This window comes from Anomalospiza imberbis, chromosome Z (assembly GCF_031753505.1).
Source record: "Anomalospiza imberbis isolate Cuckoo-Finch-1a 21T00152 chromosome Z, ASM3175350v1, whole genome shotgun sequence".
In the NCBI taxonomy this organism is placed as follows: Eukaryota; Metazoa; Chordata; class Aves; order Passeriformes; family Viduidae; genus Anomalospiza; species Anomalospiza imberbis.
In genome coordinates, this window is record NC_089721.1 from 9,286,632 (window position 1) to 9,306,501 (window position 19,870).

A 19,870-nucleotide genomic window follows, 5' to 3' on the forward strand; every position below is an offset into this window, starting at 1 on the left:
TTAAATGTGTAAGAAAACAGGCAAGCCCTTGTTCTCCTTGGGAAAACTCCAGAGACAGACACTCTTGTACCCACAGAGCTAAGCACCCAATTGCACAGCCCTGCCACACAATTCTCACGGGTTTCCACATGGTGGGCATGATGAAAGGGCTCACTGCAAAGCCCTCACATCAGCAGGGACCTCCCTACTCCAGATCACCGCACGCAAAAAGAGCAGGGGCTTGTTGAAGTCCTTAACCTCAAACACAGTCGTGGCCTCCTGATAGCCATAGTTGCTGGTCTTGGTCCGTGGGGAAACAAAACAGCCCAGCAAGTCAGTGACCACACACTGCTGAGCACTGTGGTGCAGACAGAAGCAGTGGTGCCTGCAATTCACAACATTCTCTCTGACCAGCACTTCTTGTGGCAAATGCTCTCATTGAAGTGACTGACAAACCACTGCAATCAGTGCTTGCCCAACCCCAGACCCCAGTCAGCTCAGATCCCCAAGATACTGCTTTTTTTCCCAAGTAATTTGCAGCTTTCAGCTTTCACTTGAGAGCTCAACATGCTGCAAATTCCAAGAAAACTGCTGATATTTTTAGCAGCATCACATTCAGAAACCAAAATCAGGAAATAATCCTTAAAACACTATCCAAAAGCAAATAACTCAAGGAGCTAATGGCTGTACTGACACCCTTTTCTAGCTAAGCACTGGTTATGCCCCAACATACTTCTGATGATTAAGTGGAGGCACATGCCAAGCTTTCCCTAGATCAAAAATATTGCAGTCATTTTTCAAGAGTTGAAATTTCACCAGTGGCTGCTGGTGACTGTGCTAACCATCATGACAAGCTGGCTTGTTGCAGAAGGGAGTTGTTTTCCTTGTTAATTATGCCGTTATTTCCAAAAACATGCTTTAGATTATAGGATATAAATCTTGGTGGGCCTCTCCTAAGTATATTCTGGCCCACATAAATATCAGCAGTGAAGAAGCATTTGACAAAAGCATTAGACCCAAAAGAGGAACAGGGTTGGGGGGAATGCTGGTGAGAAGCACAGCTCTGTGATAGCACAGCAGCCAAAGAAAACAGGGCTGCTCTGAGGCTGTCCTTCATGCAGGTAAAAAAACCAGATAAAATATATTAACCCCACAGGTAGCAACAGTGCCACAACCAGAATGTTTCTAGTTCCAGGTGCTGCTTATTATTTCTCCTCTTCCAAGGGGTTAGAGCATCTTTAGAGATCCCAGCAGCTTGCAGGAGACACGGTGGCATCCATAACACAGCACAGGCTGAAAGTGCTGCACAGGACAGGAGCTGCTGTTTTTTTCTCAAAGCTGAAAATACCTTGCAAGATTGTTCTATCTGCCCCACAAGATGAAATTAAAGCTCAGAAAGGACTGGGACAAACAAGACAGGGTTGATCAGCAGGAGGAGAGAGGGAGGTAAGAGTGCTGCCAGTCGCTGCTGTGTGCTCAGACAGGCAACTGCCTCACTGCTGGACATTTGAGACAATAACAGCATCTGAGAGGAGATGGGAAGAGCTCACAAGAAATAACACAGTGCAGATGAGAAGGACCCCAGGAATGACCAGAAAATCCATTCACTGAGTTCAAATGATTCATTCACTTCTTCATTTATATGGTCTGCATGGAACTTGCTGATTTCCCTGTAGCATTTGACTGGAGATCTGTGGTTTTGTATTTTTGAAAGAGACATTTCACCTTTCGCAATAAATTCTTGACTGATGCAAGCACAAAGAGATGCAAAGGAAACACTGGAAGTGATCTTACCAAGGGGCTAAGAAAACACTTCAAACCCACATGTCAGCTAAGGACAGATTCATGTGCAGCACGTGCTTATCTGTGCTATGGCATTTTTTGAAAGTATTATTGCTATGAGAGATAAAGAAAATTTACTAGCATGCATACATTTCCAAAAACCATTTTATAGGACTCAGATTGGAGATCAGCAACTGCAGCCAAGAGGAAAGATTACAGGATTAAAAACCCTGTATTTAGCACAAAAGTCAAAACATGACTGCTCAGTCAGAATTAGGGTTGTATCAGTTGGAAAAGATGAATGTGTTGCCCAAGAGCTGTTTTCTAACATTTCATTTTATATCGCAAATTTTATGTATTGAGCTAGGCACACGCTCTTCTATATACACACAAAAATAAGCAGGTTCTGTGAAATTTGTAGAGAGTTTCCTCCTTTCTTTGCCAGGTAGTGAGCTGAAATGTAGGGAGATTAAGACACAAAAAAAACACCCAACCAAAAATCTCCACTTACTGTGGAGTGGTTTGTGCTCACAACAGGCTGCTTTTTCAGTTTTTGTGCTGTTCTGTTCTTTAAACCTTGCTCCCACTGACTCTGGGTCTAGCTGTGAGTGGTCCCTACTACAGTAAATGCAAACTGAAGTCCCAAGCCAGGCATCAACTGAGAAGACAGTGTAAAATATTTTTTCCACCAGAAAGGACTGGAAGGTGAGCTCCAGCTCTCCCCAAGCTTTGCCCTCTGCAGCCCTTGCTTTATTTACACATGCTCTTCTCCAGCATTCCAAAAAGCAAATGGTCGTAGGGAAAAGCACCTCTTGATCTTCTCTGTGAGAGGACAGAAGGGAGACAAAAGAGAATTTCAGCTTCCGCCCCACCTTCTCTGCTGGGCAGCCACCACTTCTAGGGATGCTGGCCTTGTCCAGAGATGTTCTGGCATGGCCTCATCCATCCACCACCTCCATGAAGGACCTTCCTTTCCTGTGCAACCATCATGTGTGGGGTCTGCAGCCCTGGGTACCTCCTGGTACATTGTAGTGTCTCTTCTTCCCTCTCTTCTTCATACACTTGCACACAGAATATTGTCAGGCATTGATCCCCATCTGCTTTCCCTTCATGCTGTTGGATAACAGGAGAAACATAAACCACAGGATAGGAAGCTCTCATGTTGATGATATTTCAAGGTCATAGCTACCCCTGTTTCTTTTTACTTTAAAAGCTTAGTAACATGGCCACTACTCCAAAGTGAAGTTTAATAAGTTCCTGTATTTGACTCTGTGCTGAAATATTATTTAATATATTTCTCAAATCTCTGGCAAATGCAGAAAGCCAGCTATACTATTAGGTTTCTCTTTAGTTTTCTTTTTAAACACATCACTGCAATGCTAAGCAACCCCAGCTATTCTAATGAACTCTACTTTAAATGCAAAACATGTTTTTCAGCTCTTAAAAATCAATCAAGCTGCCAGAGATTGCTAAAATAGCTCATATGAATTCCCTGCCATTTTCTACATGCAAAGGTCAAGCCTGGGAGATGAGCAGGCTCTATGAGTTTGCAGACTGGCTCCATCTGTTGCACATAAAGTTTGGGCTTGGCAGTGAAAACACTAGAGGAAAGGGGTGGGGGGAAACCCAAGACTTACTGTCTGTGTTTACTAGCTGCAGGGCCTAGTCTTGCAGGGAGCTGAGTGTCTTGAGCCTTGGTGGGGTGGAAGGGACACACTGCTGTTCACCCATCTTTGGGGTCCTGCACAGAGCTTGCCTCTACTTGTTTTTATTAAGCCACAGAAACCTGTATCTTCTTTGAGGCTTTCACCTCGGCTTTCTCTGTGCCTGTGCCACTGGCTGGGATGCCCATGACTGCTGTGCTATAGGAAACACATCTCCACCTGGGTTGTCCTCTGCACCCACAAATGCAGAATGGGTAGTGGAAGGCTGTGCCTGTTTGAACCTCAGGACAACTGGTGCTGCTGGCCGCAGCTGTGCCCCGTCTGCAGACAGTGATAAAGAGGGAGTAATGTTTTTAATACCAGAATGTGAGAAGACCTTGTATCAGCAAGGACACAAGAGAGAGAACTGCACAGCTGCCTCCCCAGCATTCCTCCCCGCAATGATTAATGAGCGCAGACCATGGGCTGCATGGCTGTAATTGAGGTGACATGCCAGCAAGGCCTTGTGTTTGTGCAAGGATGGAGGCAGCCCAAAGCTGCTCTGGTGGGAGAGGAGTGGTGGGGAGCTGTGGGCAGGCGGGAAGGCAGAGGCACTCGCCCACCCTTGCCCTTCGATGCTCAGCATTCTGGCGCTGCCAGGTTGCCCACTTCACCTCAGCCTAGACTGCGCCCATGGAAATGGAAGACAAATGGATCTCTTTTCACCTTCATTTCTACCTTACTTTCTAATTCAAAGGGTTAAGTGCTCCTCCAACACTGAAAGTATTTTTCTACTGCTGTCCTTTAGCCGTGAAAGCCAACTGCCAGTATGCAGAGGGTATGCGAGGGATACAAATACACCTTGCATTGACCCGGCAAGGCTGGAAAGCCACTGCTGGCCTGGGGCAAATCTTCAGCCCCTCCGGCGTGAGTCACATCAGGGACCAGAAGTGCCAGCCTGGGTTGCTAGCTAAGCAACAACCAAAAACAACCCAATAAAGAGAACAATGTTATTGCATCCTGAAATTACGCTCGTGGTAAAATGAATATCTTTGCAAGAAACGTGAAAGTCTGCCAGATTAGAACAGAGGGCAAGAGGAGGAGGAGGGCTATTAAAATGGAAGTCAGATCTGAGTTTCTTGTCAGGCTGAATTCTTTGCTGTGAATAATAAGCTTTTGCCACAAAGAGAAAAGAAAGTTTGTTCACTAGCTGGGGTTTTTCCAGAACCCACACAACATCTAAAAATCTACAGCCTTTCTTATCCCAATGAAAAATAATTACTCCAAAGAATATTCTTCAATGAACCCTTAGGGGACAAATTATGATACTTCACTGGAAACACTCTGTTCTTTTCCCTTCCCAAAAAAATGTTCTTGTGCTTGTTTCCAGGAGGTAGGCAGGCGAGCACCGCAGCCAGCAGGAAGGCTCTTTGGTAATCCATTTAATATCGCTTGTTCCGTGGCAGCTTTACTGCACCACTTGTGACGGAGATGCTTCAATTTTGTAAAATTCAGCAGCATCAATCAGAAGTCCCATCTAGCAGCATCCCTGAGGGAACCCCCAGCAAAGGTGCATTACAGCCCAAGGTCAAGCAGTACAGGCACTCAAGAGACATGCGTTTATCTGCATTTGTCAGCGTAAGTCTTCCTATAAGCATTGGCCAGCAAAATTCGGTTTTGAGTATCCAGGAAATACGGCTTGTACACAGCAAAACAACTATTTTAAACAGGATGCAATAAGCTTCTCTTGTCAGATATTTATGTTGCTGTGATGTTTTATAAATAACAGAGGGAAAATAGTAAATAAAAAAGGATTGGGCTTCTCATGAACACACAGACTGTTTCAATCATGTCAGAAGTTGCCAAAAATGCTACTTTATTGTGTCTCTAGCTGCCACCTATCCAGAGTTTCAGATACACCTCAAAAAGTGTGATACAGACCAGTGATGCCATTTTCAAACTTTGTTTTCAAAGACTGTAGGGTGCATTTTTAATGTACCTCCCTATCTCATCTGAAGAATTCTTAACACAGGTGTCAGAACAACCACTGCTTCCAAAAGTGTACCACCACTAACCAAGATTAAAAAAAACAAACAAACCCTTACATGCACTGTGGAAGTTCACAATCCAGAAGCTGGTGGATTGTTCAGGGACTTATTTATGCCTCATTTACTATGCAATAATTAAAACAGCTATCCTTGACATAATTAAATTATTACCAGTAGAATTACAGAAGGAAAGAGATTATCCCTATTACCTGACCAGTTTTTTGATTGAACAGCACTGACTAGAAAAGTGCTGGAATCAGTTCACATGCACGCAAAAATCCAAAAGAGAGTATTTTTGAAAAGCAGCATTCCAGATAGAGCACTTAAAAATAGCTACAATAGGAGTTATTTTATTTATTTTTTCCTTTCTTTATGTACAACAATGGTGTGTTCCAGGCTCCCAGGAAAATTATTATTAGTACTTTGTTGATGCTGAGATCTTGGATTATGCTCAGTAGGGCAGGCAGGGTGCATGCACAGGCTCCTGCCACAACAGCTTTGCAGTGGTGCTGTGCAACTTGTTTTATTACAAATGCTTCCTTCCTGCCATCTTCCAGAGTCTCCTCTAACCACTGTGCTATCTCTGTCTTGATCCCAACAAGGTTATTACTCACAAAATAAATGATACCTACACAATCATGTAGCAGATAATAACTGAGAGGATGGGGTTTCTTGAAGTATTTTCTCTAATTGTGCTCCACAAAGAAGTAAGATTTTATTCTGTGCTATAACATAAAGCAATTTAATTCAGCTCTACAAATTTTTGAAGTAATCTGATCCTAGTGTCACACAGATAGATCTATATATGTGCACATCCATTGAAAATGAAATCCCATTTTTTAAACTATTTCTCATGAGCTCCCTTCTAAGTCGCTTGTCTCCGACCTGAACAGGCTAGGTCAGAAACTCCAGGCCAACCCATCCAGGGCAGGAAAAATGCTGATTCATGGCAATTCAAGTGTTTTCCATGACTGTGTCAATTTTGATGACATTTTCAATAGAAAAAAAATCCCAGATAATTTAAAAAGCATTTTAAATTTTCTTACATAAAAATGTTTCAGGAAACAAAATATTTTAAAATTCTTATTTTAGTCCTAGAATCAGATAGCATGCCCCAAGTGTCGTTATTTCCTGTTTTCTGACACATTTGTTTGTCAACTCCTTAATACAATTAGCCTCTGCTCCCGACTTGTGGTGCTCAACCAATCCCAGATCCCTTGGGTTTGCTCCCAGCAGGATGAATGACAGGTCTTGCTCTCCAGAGGACTGAGAACATACAAGTGCTGTCAAACTACAGCCAGGCTTGTGGTGCTGCCAAATAACTCAGGTAGCTTTGGTGGCAGTAGCTATGAGATTAATTTATGCTTGAATGCCAAATCTTTGCTTTTAAAAATGGGTATCTTATTCAGAAGAATTTGGATAAGGTGAGATTTCTTTTTCCCCCTACAAACAAAACACTTAAGTCTGTTTTCCTGCTACTCTCGGTGCCTGTAATTTATCCGTGAGCTTGCCCACTGATTTCAGCAGAGAAACCATCCATGCATTCTCCAGCACTGACTTGACCAGATTGGTTGCTGTGATTTACTTTTACATATGCTGCAAATAACAGTGTCCTGTTTCCATGGGTTATTTTTGACCTAGCAATGGTTCATTTACACACTACAGTCAGTCATTTTTCTCCATGCTCATACTATTGGTTTGGTTTTCAAACGTGGCAGAATGGTAACGCTAACCCCTCCAAAAATGCCACCCATTAGGGACATCAACTAGGTAACTGGTGACACTGAAAACCTGTATCCAGCTTCCAATCTAGCTCATGAAAGGACAATTTCATCTTGTAAGTTTGTATGGCAACAGTCCAGGTCTCCCCATGCCTTTGGACATGATATGTAAATATAGACAGATGCCATGAGTGCATTTGAGACGTGAGATGAAGTAGTTTTGTGAACATTTGCATTAAAAAAGCATTAAGCAGCTGAGTGCCACCAGCTGCTGGTGTAGCTCGGTGTGGAGCCACCTCATTGCCCAGCTCTGAGAACGCCACAGGGCAGCATCACACATCTGCTTTCCAAACAGAAGGCAGTGACTCACAGCGCAGATAAACCAATAAATCCCTGGGTAAACAGGCTCAGAATCCAAATATCAGAAAGGGGGCTCTGTAGGTGAATGATGAATAAAGACATCAGGCAAGCCATGCTGTGATCTCATTATAGCTGCAGTTTAACTCTCCAAGTTGTGCCAGTCAGTGGTTTGATCTACCTGGAGATGTGGTGGATTGTGATGCTGGAGCAGCAGGACAGCATTTGGACACAGACTATTAACTCCTTGGCAAAGGGTAGGAAGAGAAGATGTCTCTGTAAGCAGAAGATTAACCAAAATCTTCTCATTTCATTAAATCCTTGCATGAGGAGCATGCCTTCCCAGGTAGACAGAGAAGAGACAGTCATGCTCTTCTCTAAATATACAGGAATATACAGGACAAATATCATCAGAGAAAATGAAAAGCAAACACTGAGGTTGAGGAACTGGGTCAGGCAAAGGAAGGAGAAACTGTATGTGAATCATGTAACAGTCTGGAAAACGATCCTTCAAAATCAAAATGGCAGCTGACACAGAGCATGAATTTTAGGGAGTGAAAAAGAGCACACAGCAGTATGCACAAGGTTTGCAGTGTGCAAGCCTTTCATAAGGAACCTGAAAATAGTCAGAGATCATCCTCCCCTGGAGCTACTTCGAGTACCTGTGGGGGTGAATTTACTTTCTCTTCTAATCTTCAGCTAGCAATCAAACAGTGATAAAGAAGACATCTGCCTTAGCTCTGGCAAGCAGCCTTTCAATCCACAGGCTGCAAAGCAGGTGGTTAAGATCTAAGGAATTTAAGTTAGAATTTTGATATAAGGATAAAATTCAAGCTTGTCATGCAGCTGCAGGCATGGTACAGCTGAGCACTGGCTGCAGACCCACCATTAATTTCCAGGGTGGTCATGTTCTCCCCACCATGGTTTTGCACAGGAGGACAAAAGCCCAGAAGGAGATCTGGGTCCTGACCCACCTGCTAGCTGGCTTCACAGCACAGTATTCGACTACTGCAAAGGGGCTCCAGGAGGGGATTTTGGACAGCTAGAGATTCCCCCAGGATGCACAGACCAGCTGACAGCCCCTACTTGTGTGCTCCAATGTGCTGATTAACATCAGGGTAGAGGATGTTGGGACAGCCTTTGGTTGTCCCAAAGGCTCCCCAAGGCAGCCAAATCTGAATTCAGGAAAGATACTGACAAATAGACAGTAGGAATTGCTCTTGAAGATGTGGAAATGGTCATAAAGGAGAGTCTTGTGATATTTTTAGGGCAGCAAGAAGTAGTTTTAAGATAATTGGTGGCAATGGATCATGCAGTGGTGCAGGGGCAGAAGGAGTGTGTGAAATGAGAAGCACAGCATATTGGGGAGTCTCACCTCATCCTACTGCAGGCATTCGGGCAATGGCACCTCCTGACAACTTTTGGACAGGAATTAAGTGCTCTGTTTGAGAGGTTCGATTACCTGAGCAAGATTTCTATGCCAGAATCCCAGTAATTTAGTATTTTGAACTCTTTTAAGCAAGCATTCTGTCTCTGTGTTTGTGACAGGTAGAAAGCTAAACTAGAGGATGAGCAATCCCCACACATTATAGAAAACTGATCAGAAATAGAAAACCAAGGAACACACAGAGGAATGCAGAAAGAATACAGTAAATCCACTGACAAGATTGAAAGCATTGATGCCAAGATACATGCATCAATGTTAGACTTCTGTGGTATGCTGAAGAACCACTGAACACCAAATGAGAGCTGGTGAAGATACTTCCTACTTAAATGACCTCCAGAGGTTACAAAAAGGTGTCATACAGACACTGCATGCATTAGTAACAAATAAGGTGTCATATAAGACACAGAAATGAGAGGGTTGATGAGAGGGCTGATGCTACTCTCTATCAGGGAGACCCTGCACAGTCTTGGTTTAAATCCCTGTGTCTTACATTTGGGAAGCAGCAGCTGCTGTGTAGCCCCTTGGCTGATCCCTTTGCTGTTGTGCGCATGGAAAACTTTGAAAGGGCTCACTAGTGACATGCCACCAACACTCCTGAGTGGCTCCCTTGCACTATCCCAAAGTTCTTTATCCTAATCTTGCTGTCTTTCTACCCCAAAGGTCACAACATTTTGGCAAAGGGGCTGTCCCTCCTGCTCTGTGTTGTAGGAATATCCTCCACCAGAGCTGGGAATGCAAGACACTGTGATGGAACAAATAACAACAATCCAGACCTCACTTTTACTCTCTTTGCTTGTGTAAACATGGGCATGCACAGGTTGAGGAAGGAAGGATAATAATCATCCTCTTGCTCATGGATTTGGACATTTTCACTGTTTCAACTCACATATGTGTCCATAAGCTAAAAGCAGCAGAGCATCCCTGCACACCAACAAGTTATTTCCATTGTTGGCTGGGGGTTTTGATTTACAGCATTTAAACAGACTCACAATCAAAGCATTGCTATGTATAATCCAGTTGAGGCAGTATTCTTGTAGCAGTTACAAATTAGACAGGTTTTAGAAGCTGGAACCAATTGCCAGTTACAATGAAAGAGGAACCTCTGCATAAATGGCTCAGGATTTCCTGTTATTGCAGATTGATTTTTGTGATGCAAGACAAGATTCATTTTTTTCCCCTCAGTAATTAAACACATGTGAAGTAGCATTCTTTCCAGTCCACAACAATGACTTTCCTGGAGATTGCTTTGACAGCGCTTTCAACAGAAATATTTTTTTATTAATATAAATAAGTTTGTTTCTCAAAGTCATGACTGCACAATGATATCACAGCACACCAATCTACTTTTTGAGGAAAGAAAGATGTTATTTTAAGAATGTTCACAACACAATTCCTTGAAAAAAGAGTATCTTAATCCACTCCATTTGCTGGAAATTTTTGGGATTGCTGGCAAACATGAGGCTGGTGCAAAAAACTTTAGCATAAGGAAAAGTAAGATAAGGTTTAAAAGTACATTACTGTTGAATACAAGCAAACTTTAAAATAATGGTTGTTCAAGTCCACTGATGTTTTTTGCCTACATGGCATTAAAAAGGTAAACTTCTCAAACACTTCATTGCATCTTATCTGTAAAATAATTGCTTTTGATATAAAAAATGTGCAGAGCTTATTACTGCCTGGAAGTGGACTATGGCCCCAGTCCAAACCTTGTTGATGTTAGTGGGGATTCTTACACAGAGTTTAGTATCTCAGTTAGCAGGAGTTGCACTGTCAAGAAACTTGTTTTTCCAAATACCATGACCTAACCACTAGAGATAACTCAATGGTTTCTAATAAGAGCTGAAAATACTAGCAGGGTAAGCAAAAATTAGGACCAGTTTGTGTTATTCCTTGTCAAAGGGAGCAGACACTCATGCCACAATAGTCCTGCTCAGCGCTTTTCACCAAAAAAGCCTGTGGCCCCCACAGTCCTGCCACTTCTGGCAGGATTTCTTCTCAAAACTGTGTGTGCTCTGCATCTCCCTGAGACCAGCCTCCGCTTCATGTTGCATCCTCCTTTCTACCTAGACTCCAAGGCTGAAGCATTCCCCAGTTTGCCCTGTCCCCAGTGCACATACAGAACCCTACTTGCCCTCTCCCTCTGCAGAGGCCCCTGCCACCACTGGAAAGATGAAAGTGGGTCATATCAAGGAGATTTAGCCATAAACCAGAGAATGGGAAGTGGCCACACAGCCCACACTTCAAAGGGCAATGCACTCCTTGGGTCTCTGTCCTGGAGAAAGGCCTGTGTGCAATAAACGTCAGACAACTGGAGCCTGAAATGAGCTCTTTGTATTTTCACTGTTGCTTTTTATTAAATGTGGGATAACATATCTTTTATTACCTCCAGTGAAGCAATTCATTTGTACCCACAGTGGCTTTGGGGAAAGACCCAACTTCATTTTCACCTTGACTAAGCCCTTCCACCCCTTGCCCCCCGCCTCTACTGTTTCTTTTTGTGCGGAATGAATGAATGCTCACTCAGGCTTCAAAGTACATGGCAGTTTAAAAGGCCTTGTTTGTTAAGATCTCCCAGCCGTCTGCTGGGGAATTCCACACAAAAGCAGATCTCCCCTTAGGGATTATTTCGCTACCTTTGAAGACTGTTTGCCAGCATGGCTGCTTTTTATTTGCAGAGGTATTTCAGCCTTGTGAACTGACAGGGCTGTACTATGCGCTGGGGATGGCTACGCTAAAACAGCTTCACAGGCCAAGTGTCTAAATGTTGACTTGCTGATATCCAGCATCCATGAGGCTTTTTTTTTTTTTTTTCCCAACTCAGCCTACTCCTTTGAAAAGCAGTTGGACAAATGTTCCCACTGAAGCTGAGATACATTTAGGGATTAAGGTTGCAAGTCCTACACCAGTTCTGCTGTTCGGCCCCAGGGACACACAGCAGAAGGGCATGCACCCAATGCCTCAGTTGAGGCTCTCACTGTCAAAAAGGGCTCGTCACAAGTATCTTTCCATTTTCCCCATTAAAAACAGGTGCCTGCAATCCTGAAGAATCCTGAAGCTGCAGGAAAGGCAGGCAGTGCAGCACTGAGCAACATCTTAACTTAAAATTTTCCACTGGCTTGCTCCGGCAGCCTCTCCATCTCATGGGCTTCCAAGGTGCTCCCTCATTCAGGTCCTTTCTTTTCCCAAGATGTCTCTGGATGTCTGACTTTGGGATCTGGAATTCATTAGGTAGCCGGGTGCCTAGAAGTCAGCCACTGCAATACCAAAAATCCCTTTGGGATTAGCCCAAAGCAACATGCCTAATGACACCCAGCAGCTGTAGTTAACTCCAGAAGGATTCAAGATGGTCAAATGTGATTGAAAGACCCACTTCTGAACCAAATAGTCTCCTCTCTAAAAGATGTAATGCAGCATTTTCCTGAACTAGACACAGATGTATTCTATCTTCTCAGCACTGAGCATACACATCTCTCCTTGACTCCAAATTGGGATTTAGAAGTGCTGAGAAGTTTTGAGAACTGAAATGCAAAGTCTGAGCCTGAAAAGGTGCCAAAGATGATGGCTTTAAAGCTCATGATCTGATAGATATGGGCTGGCACAGCAAAGCCAGGGGATATAAAAGATGGGAGATGGGGGACAACCCAGTGCACATCCTCTGTGTGCAGTCAGTGCAGGCAACCCATGTCTCCCTTTGCCAAGTTTTCTTAATATTTTAGAGTAGATAAATGATCTCCTTAATGCATATCACACTCTTCCCTAGATAACATGAGGGGAGGCAAAGAGAAAACAGACAGGGAAGATAGGCAACCCCTCTTCATTTTAAAATGATAAATTTGATTGTAAACACATGAACTTAACATTTATTTTAAATTTGTAGGTTTAAGAATTAGTTCTTGGCATGTGCTGTAAATAAAACCAAAACAAACACAAATGATTGGTTTTTTTGTTTGTTTTTTTTTTTTAATTCCATAGCTATGATAATGAAGAAGCTACATGGAACAACTATAACTGTTATAACTCATTTGTCTAAGCCATTGCCCTATTTGTCTGAGCTTCATTTTTAGAAATTCACCAACTAAACCAAAATGTACTTCTAAGGCCAAACTGGAAGGAAACAAAGGACTTCTCCCATGAAGTAATTCCAAAGCAGAAGACTGCTTTGTCCCATGCACAGAGCTATTACCAAAATACTGCCAAGCTGAAGTTTCTGCTCAAATTGTTTGTGTATGTTCAACTGGAAAAGTGTATGAGGAATGGCATGGATTAGCTGTACTTGCTGTTGCTCATGGAGCACTGCAGGCATGTCAGGCTTGTCATAGTACAGATGGCAGATGCTCAGCTTCAAAAAGCTGCAACTTTAAGTAAAGTGCAGTAACTTAAAACTGATCCAGAGGGACAGCCATATATTTATGCCTACAAAAAACCCTGGCATATCAAAGCTGAAAGATTAAGGACCAGCAAACCACCACCCCTCATTATGTCACATGCACTATGATGTAAAAGTTGATGATTCATTGTCATTTCTGACATTATGTAATGGGCAAAGATGTTAAAAAATAGAGAGAAACATTCAGAACGAAAATGCTGGTAGTTTCCAACATTAAGTAAAATTGTAGGATAATGACCTGCCCCTGCTATTAATAATAGTTAATGCAAGTTAATTACCAGCTGCATAAGGTGGGAAGATCCTTGGCAGGCAAAGCGATCTGGAAAGTTGCATTCACACAAATCCAAGAGACACCAGAAAGCCAACAGACATCCCAACGCCCTGGGAAACTTGCTGGGAAGAAATGCAGCACATCCCAGAAGGAGCTTCTACACATTCATAAATTCTAACTGAATGTAAAACATCCAGGAAAGAGACCTCAGAGATGTGAGGAATCCAGTGAGAACATCTGTTCGCTGCACAGGAAGATAAGTTACATAGCAAAGAAAATATTACATTGCCTCAAGAAAGATAAACTAGTAGCATTAATTTTCTAGCAATAGGCTTGAATCTCTAGAAATAATAAAAGCTAATTCTTGTTTGGGGGAAAACATAATTCAATCTGACTCTGAACCTCTCAGAAAACCTGGTCTACAGAGGGTTATTTATCCTGTGTTATCACAAGAGGGTACGGCCACATAAGAGAGAGACCTTTGATACGTGGGCACTCTGAGATTTGCTCTGCAGATTCATGCTGGCACACCAGCCTGTGTCTATGGCACTTGGGATAACAACCCACTGGCAAAGTCAATACAGGGCATTAGCAAAACCTAAGAACTGCTTTCGAGAGCTTAAAATGATGCAGTTTATGTCTGTGATGTCAAATATTCATACAAAATTAAAAGAGATGGTAAAAGCATGGTTTAAATCTTAGAAGGGACAAAGAAAAAAAAGCCCATGAAGACTGGAGGAGTTTTGTCATCCATCATAGGCATCCTTCATTTTAAAGACAACCAGCCTGGTAACACAGCATCTGTGTTGACAGTGGGAAAACATCACTCCCAGCAGCTGCTGAACTCATTAGCATCCAGCCTCTCACAGCCACCCTGAGGACATCCCAGAAAGTACAGAAATAAGCCCTTTTCTCAGCCTTCAATGTCCCACCCAAATGACATCCACAGCTGACAGATACTCAAGCTAAGCAGTTATCTGAGGAGCCACTTATCCTGAGTTTAGTTAAAAAGCTGACAGCTGCTTAGCATGCTTCATGGGCTTTACCTCTACTTCTCAGGACTGGCCTTTCCAGTAGTACTTGGTGAAAACCGTAATTTATATCCTGGGTTGCATGCCACATCATGCAGTGATAAGAAGCCTTCATTTCACCAGCTCTCCCTTTTCCTACAGTTTTTCAGTAAATCCCATGATCTCTGCTCTGTGTAAATTTTCCACCTGTGGAAAATGCCTGTGTCAGAGAACACATCTCTGGAGAGATAACAGCAGGCTCACCTCTTCTTTCCTAACCTCCATATGCATCTGTCCCAGGGATGGTCACTGCACACCCAGCCCAGATAGATGCTGGACCAGCAGCTGCTTTGGTGGGTTCCCACCTCTCTGGGAAGCTGACAAAGGGAAGAAGTCCCCACATTCTCTGCTGGCCACAGCATGGTGATACACCAGCCTAAGGATGGGTAACTGAAGAGCTGCTCCTTGGCCTCAGCAATGTCAGGCCCAGCAGTGGGGATGAGAACCAAACAACCTGCAGGTTACCTGTTGGACATGCTTTGGGCAAAAAGAGGAGGTGAGGATAAAATTTTTCCATGAGCTGAGTGGTGAAACAGTTTCCTGGGATCCCTGGAAAGAGCCTGGTCAGGATGTTCAGGGTTAAACCCATGCAGGAAAATGACACAAGGCAGTGCTGCCCCAGGGCTGGGGATTAAATCCCTGGAGCTGGGCTGTTGGCACTGTACAGCCTTTCATACATGAACCCAAAGCACACATACAACCCAAAGTTGTATGTGGCCCTTTGGAGATCAAGGACAGGTTACAGCCCTTGCACAGGAACTAGCAACAGGGCTGGAGGACAGAAATGCATCACCTCAGTGGTTAAAGGTGGCTAGGATAAGGCTAGAGATCAGCCACAAACCCATAACAATGCCATACCAATCAGGTGAGGAGGTTTTGGGGATCCAAATGGTCAACCAACCCTGTGCCAGCAGAAACAGCCCCAGGCTTTGTAGGTGCAGACCTGCCTGTGCTGAATCTGGCCACAATTCCTCCCTGCTTCTGCCAAAAATCTCAATGAAGTACATCCCTCAATAATTTGTTTCCTAATTCACTACAAATGAGAAACATTTTACTTAACAGAAAATATGTTTTAAGATGTATTTGTCCCAGAAGTCAGATTTAAGGAATACAAGGGATTAGAAACAGAGACTTTATAGGGAAACTTTTTCTGATGGAGTAACTTCTACCAAATAAATGTCTGTAAAGTATTCTGTAGCCTGCCAGGATGAAAAGTCTCAAAATGTGTGATTGCACTGTACTATCTGATGCTAAATTGCTGTCTCATTGCAGGAAACAGGGGGCATCAGATGAAATTAGTAAGAATCAGATGCCAATGAAATAAAGACAAGTTTTACCCACACAATGGCTATTTGAACAGTGGAGCTACTTGCTAAGAGATGATAAAAATTTCTTCAGTCAAAGGGGAAATTGAATTAAGTCACACAAGAATAATCCATTATTTTGACTAAATAGAACTGAATTTACAGAAAATGTCTCCTGCTCTTTAAGTCCCTGAATTAGAAATGGTTGAAAACTGGAGGAAAATTACAGAAAACTACAGTAAAGTATTGAGGAGAATGACTCTGGAAACTCATGAAGGTGACATATTGGGACTGGTGGACCATCAGCACTACGTAACTCAAGGATACTGGTGGTTTTAGGCAGCACTTTAGGCTGTGGCATTGCAGCTTGGTGAACAGGAGGCGCCAGAAGTGCTGAGTTTTTAAGTACTGTCATTGCAGCGGCCTGTTAGGAGCATCTGCAGCCTGCTCACCCCAGTCCCCTGAGTAATCACATCACACAGGAGTGGGGAGGACCCACCAAAAAACAGGCACAGGCAATTTCTGTGCACAGGAACCAAAGAACTGAACAAGTTAAACCAGTTAAACAAGTGAAAACACCTTTACCCAACACCATGTTCCTACAAATCCCATGAGCTGAAGCCCATGAGATGAAGCCCATGTCCACACCAGGCTTTGTTCACTCTTGGTGGTGTCACCTCAGCTGCCCTCATGGGCTGAAACACAGAGAGCCTCCACTGCTGCAGATTGTAAAGGATTGGCTTTCTTGTGGCTTCAATCTCAATATTCACATACACTCTGGCAATAGCTTGCAGTTCTGGGGTTTTTTTCCATCCCCTGGCTCGTAAAAAGCAAACCATCCTCTAACAGACATTCCTGGAAAAAACCAGGGACATGGGACCAAAATGCTGGCACTGCATGACCAAGTTACAGGCAGGTTGTTAAACAAAGGCCCTATAATGATCCCAGGGACCAGCTGCACCTGCAGATATAAAATAGTTTCAGCTGGCACAATGACAATAGCATTACTGGGGAAAAAACCCAGAAAATAAATTATGTAAAAAACAAATGTATAATGAGTTGACAGGAGACTTGTAGGCAACCAACTGATACCTTTTGCTTTTCTGGACAGATGCTGACAGAGAGTAACCCGTTCTTTTATCACTTCCATAACAATCCAACCACAATTCCAAATATTTTCTATGACATGTTATAGAGTATCAGCAGTCATAACCCTGGAACTAAGGATATTAGGCAAAAACAAGAAGAATGTAGTTAGATGAAAAAAGGTTAATGGTATACAAACTCACTAAGCTATGAAATGAAGCTCTTAGTTGCATAATGTGGGTGAGCTTAATGTTGATTTAAGCTTAAAATAACAGAGTGTCTAAGGTCCTACATTTTTTTCAGCATTTCAGCAACAGAGGGAGCATAGGGAGGCTGTTCAGACAATGAGTTAAAATGGAGGGGATAGGTGACACACCGTTTCAACAAATCTCAGACTTAAAGTTGTCTTCCTTTCCCTTCTCACCAGAATGTGATATTTTGACAGCTGAATTTGTCTGGCTTTCCTGAGAGATACAAAGATACGGACTGGGACTCGACATCACTTATTGCATCAACACAAAGCAATAAACAGCTGCACACAGTGTCTGTGACCAGAGTTCTCCTTTACAGAAAACAGGGAAACTCACAAAGTATGGGTTAAAATCATAATGGAAGTGGAGGCTGCAGATTTCAATCTGTTCAGAGACTTAGTTCCCAATTGCACATACTGGCATGCATGATCTGCCCTTGGCAGAGCAGCCAGGCATCCCTCTGCCTCCTGAGGTATTGCAGTTTTCCTATTATTTCTTAAAAAAAAAAAAAAAAAAATCTTAATATAGGCTTTCTCCCTGCAGGAGCACTCACCCCTCTGGCAGCCCACGAGCAGAGGAGCTGTTTGCCTTTCCAGTGGCCCCACAAAGACAGATTTTCTGAGCCTGGAAGAGAAGTTGTTGTGGGGAAATCTACTCCCTTGGAGAAGGGGAGGAATTTGGAGATAACACCAGCAGAGGATATAAACAATGGACACCCAACGGACTTGTGCACACCAAGCAAATGCCCTTACACAATAAAAAAAAAATGCATAAGACACATTAAAATGCCCACCCAGGTTTGACAACACTGCAGACAGTCTCCTGTTCCTTATCCTCCAGAGTAATATACAAAACAAAGGGCTATTTTTTTAAGATTAAGAGCAGAGACAGTGGGATTATATGAAAGATTTGACAAAGTGTATAACTGACGGACTCAGCATGGAAATGGGTTTGGGTGGGTGCCAAAGGCTCAGGTCACAAAAACTACATTGTTTCTTCTTTCCCTCCCTTTTAAAGTCTTCATAAATAAGCATCATTGGACACAAACTATTTTTCTTCCTATTTCTTGATGTCAATTTGATTTCTTAAGCTTGGAAAGTATTTCAGATCCAAATTCAGAAAGCAGAAATTTGAAGTTCAATTTGCTTCTGATGATAAAAACAAATGAATTAAATAGACACTTCTGCTATTTGGAGTTAAGAGAGAATACTTCTTCGAATTAAGTTTGGCGACATGAAGAGCACCAAGTTTACCCAGGATACCTTCTGGCATTAGTATACAATATCCTAAATGTACATACACAAAACACAAGTAACCTTAATGCACCCGCATGATAATATTCACCCTTATGCTAATAGTTGAAATTAACTTAGTTGTCTCACAGTGTTCACTTCAGGACTGAGATATGAAGGGTAGAACTGAACATGAATCCTTTAGGGGAAAATTCACAGAGCTTCAGGACTCTGTGGTAACCAGTGACTTTTTGCTATTCCTCCCTGCAAACTCTTTGGTTACTCACAAGCAAACAGCACTTGTTGTGAGTGAGGTTGGAAGCACAGGTTTGCTTGTGAACACTCTTGGTGTCAGCCTGAAGCTGCGGTGCAGGCAGAGCAGTGCAGGGACCAAGCACCAGGGGATGGGGAGACATGAGGATCTTGTAGTGCCAGCAAGGACTCTGCCCCACAGAACTGTGGATGAAGCTCTTCTTGAAAAACACCAGAACAAAACATGGCATTTCCAGTGGGACACTCAGGATGATGGCATCACTTTATTTCCTAGCACCAAAGTCAGGCCATTTTGTATGTCACATTAAAGAGATCCAATAAGAGCAATAGAGAGGGATGTGGTCTTCAAAGCTGTTCTTTGGACCCTAAAACTGTGAGGATTGACCTTAGCCTATAGGAATGTGGTACCATACTGGTGGGATGCCAGCAGTGTAAAGTGCTGAGGAAGGCAGCTTACAGGAGGCACAGGGATACTGGATACTGCACACCTTGGGGGTCCTTCACTTGATGCTTTTGGCTTTTTTTTTGTTTGTTTGTTTGTTTATCTTCTTGAATCCCTCTACAGAAAAGAGTTTAAAAAATAACCACCACCACCAAGAAATCCATCCCTTCACCCCACAAGAACAGCATTTTCTCAGGACAGCCAGGAATCATCAGTTCAGGTTAAGCAAGACCTTGGACACAAGATTCCCAATGAAACTGAAAGGCTGAGCAACTCTGCCACAGCAGCCAAGAGTTCCCATTGATAACTGCACAGGTTGAGAGTACTGTGCTGGCCTTTCTCTATCCAGCAAACTTGCCAGATGTTTGATTCAAAGCTTCCCTCATCTGCCAGGAATCCAGATGCAGCTTTTGGCATGATACCAGCTCAAATTATTTTTAAAGCCCCTCTGTTTACTTAAAATGACACTGTAATTAAGATTAGAAAACAACAATCAATCCAGAATTTGATAATACCACTGAAAGCCTAACAATGAACAATTAAGATTGGTTTTAGTTGTGCAACCCATGTGTAGGAT

The 19,870-nt window shown here is 42.9% G+C and overlaps 1 protein-coding gene and 1 long non-coding RNA gene across 2 annotated transcripts in view; one reads left to right on the forward strand and one right to left on the reverse strand.

Moving 5' to 3' along the window:
* CCBE1 (collagen and calcium binding EGF domains 1) overlaps window positions 1–19,870 on the reverse strand; it is a 94,346-nt gene that overhangs the window by 44,259 nt on the left and 30,217 nt on the right. The gene's annotated exons all lie outside the window — the stretch shown is intronic.
* On the forward strand, window positions 15,017–18,583 carry LOC137464931 (uncharacterized). The gene is made up of 3 exons (XR_010994488.1): window positions 15,017–15,165; window positions 17,523–17,685; window positions 17,890–18,583. It is a non-coding gene; the product is annotated as an uncharacterized lncRNA (long non-coding RNA).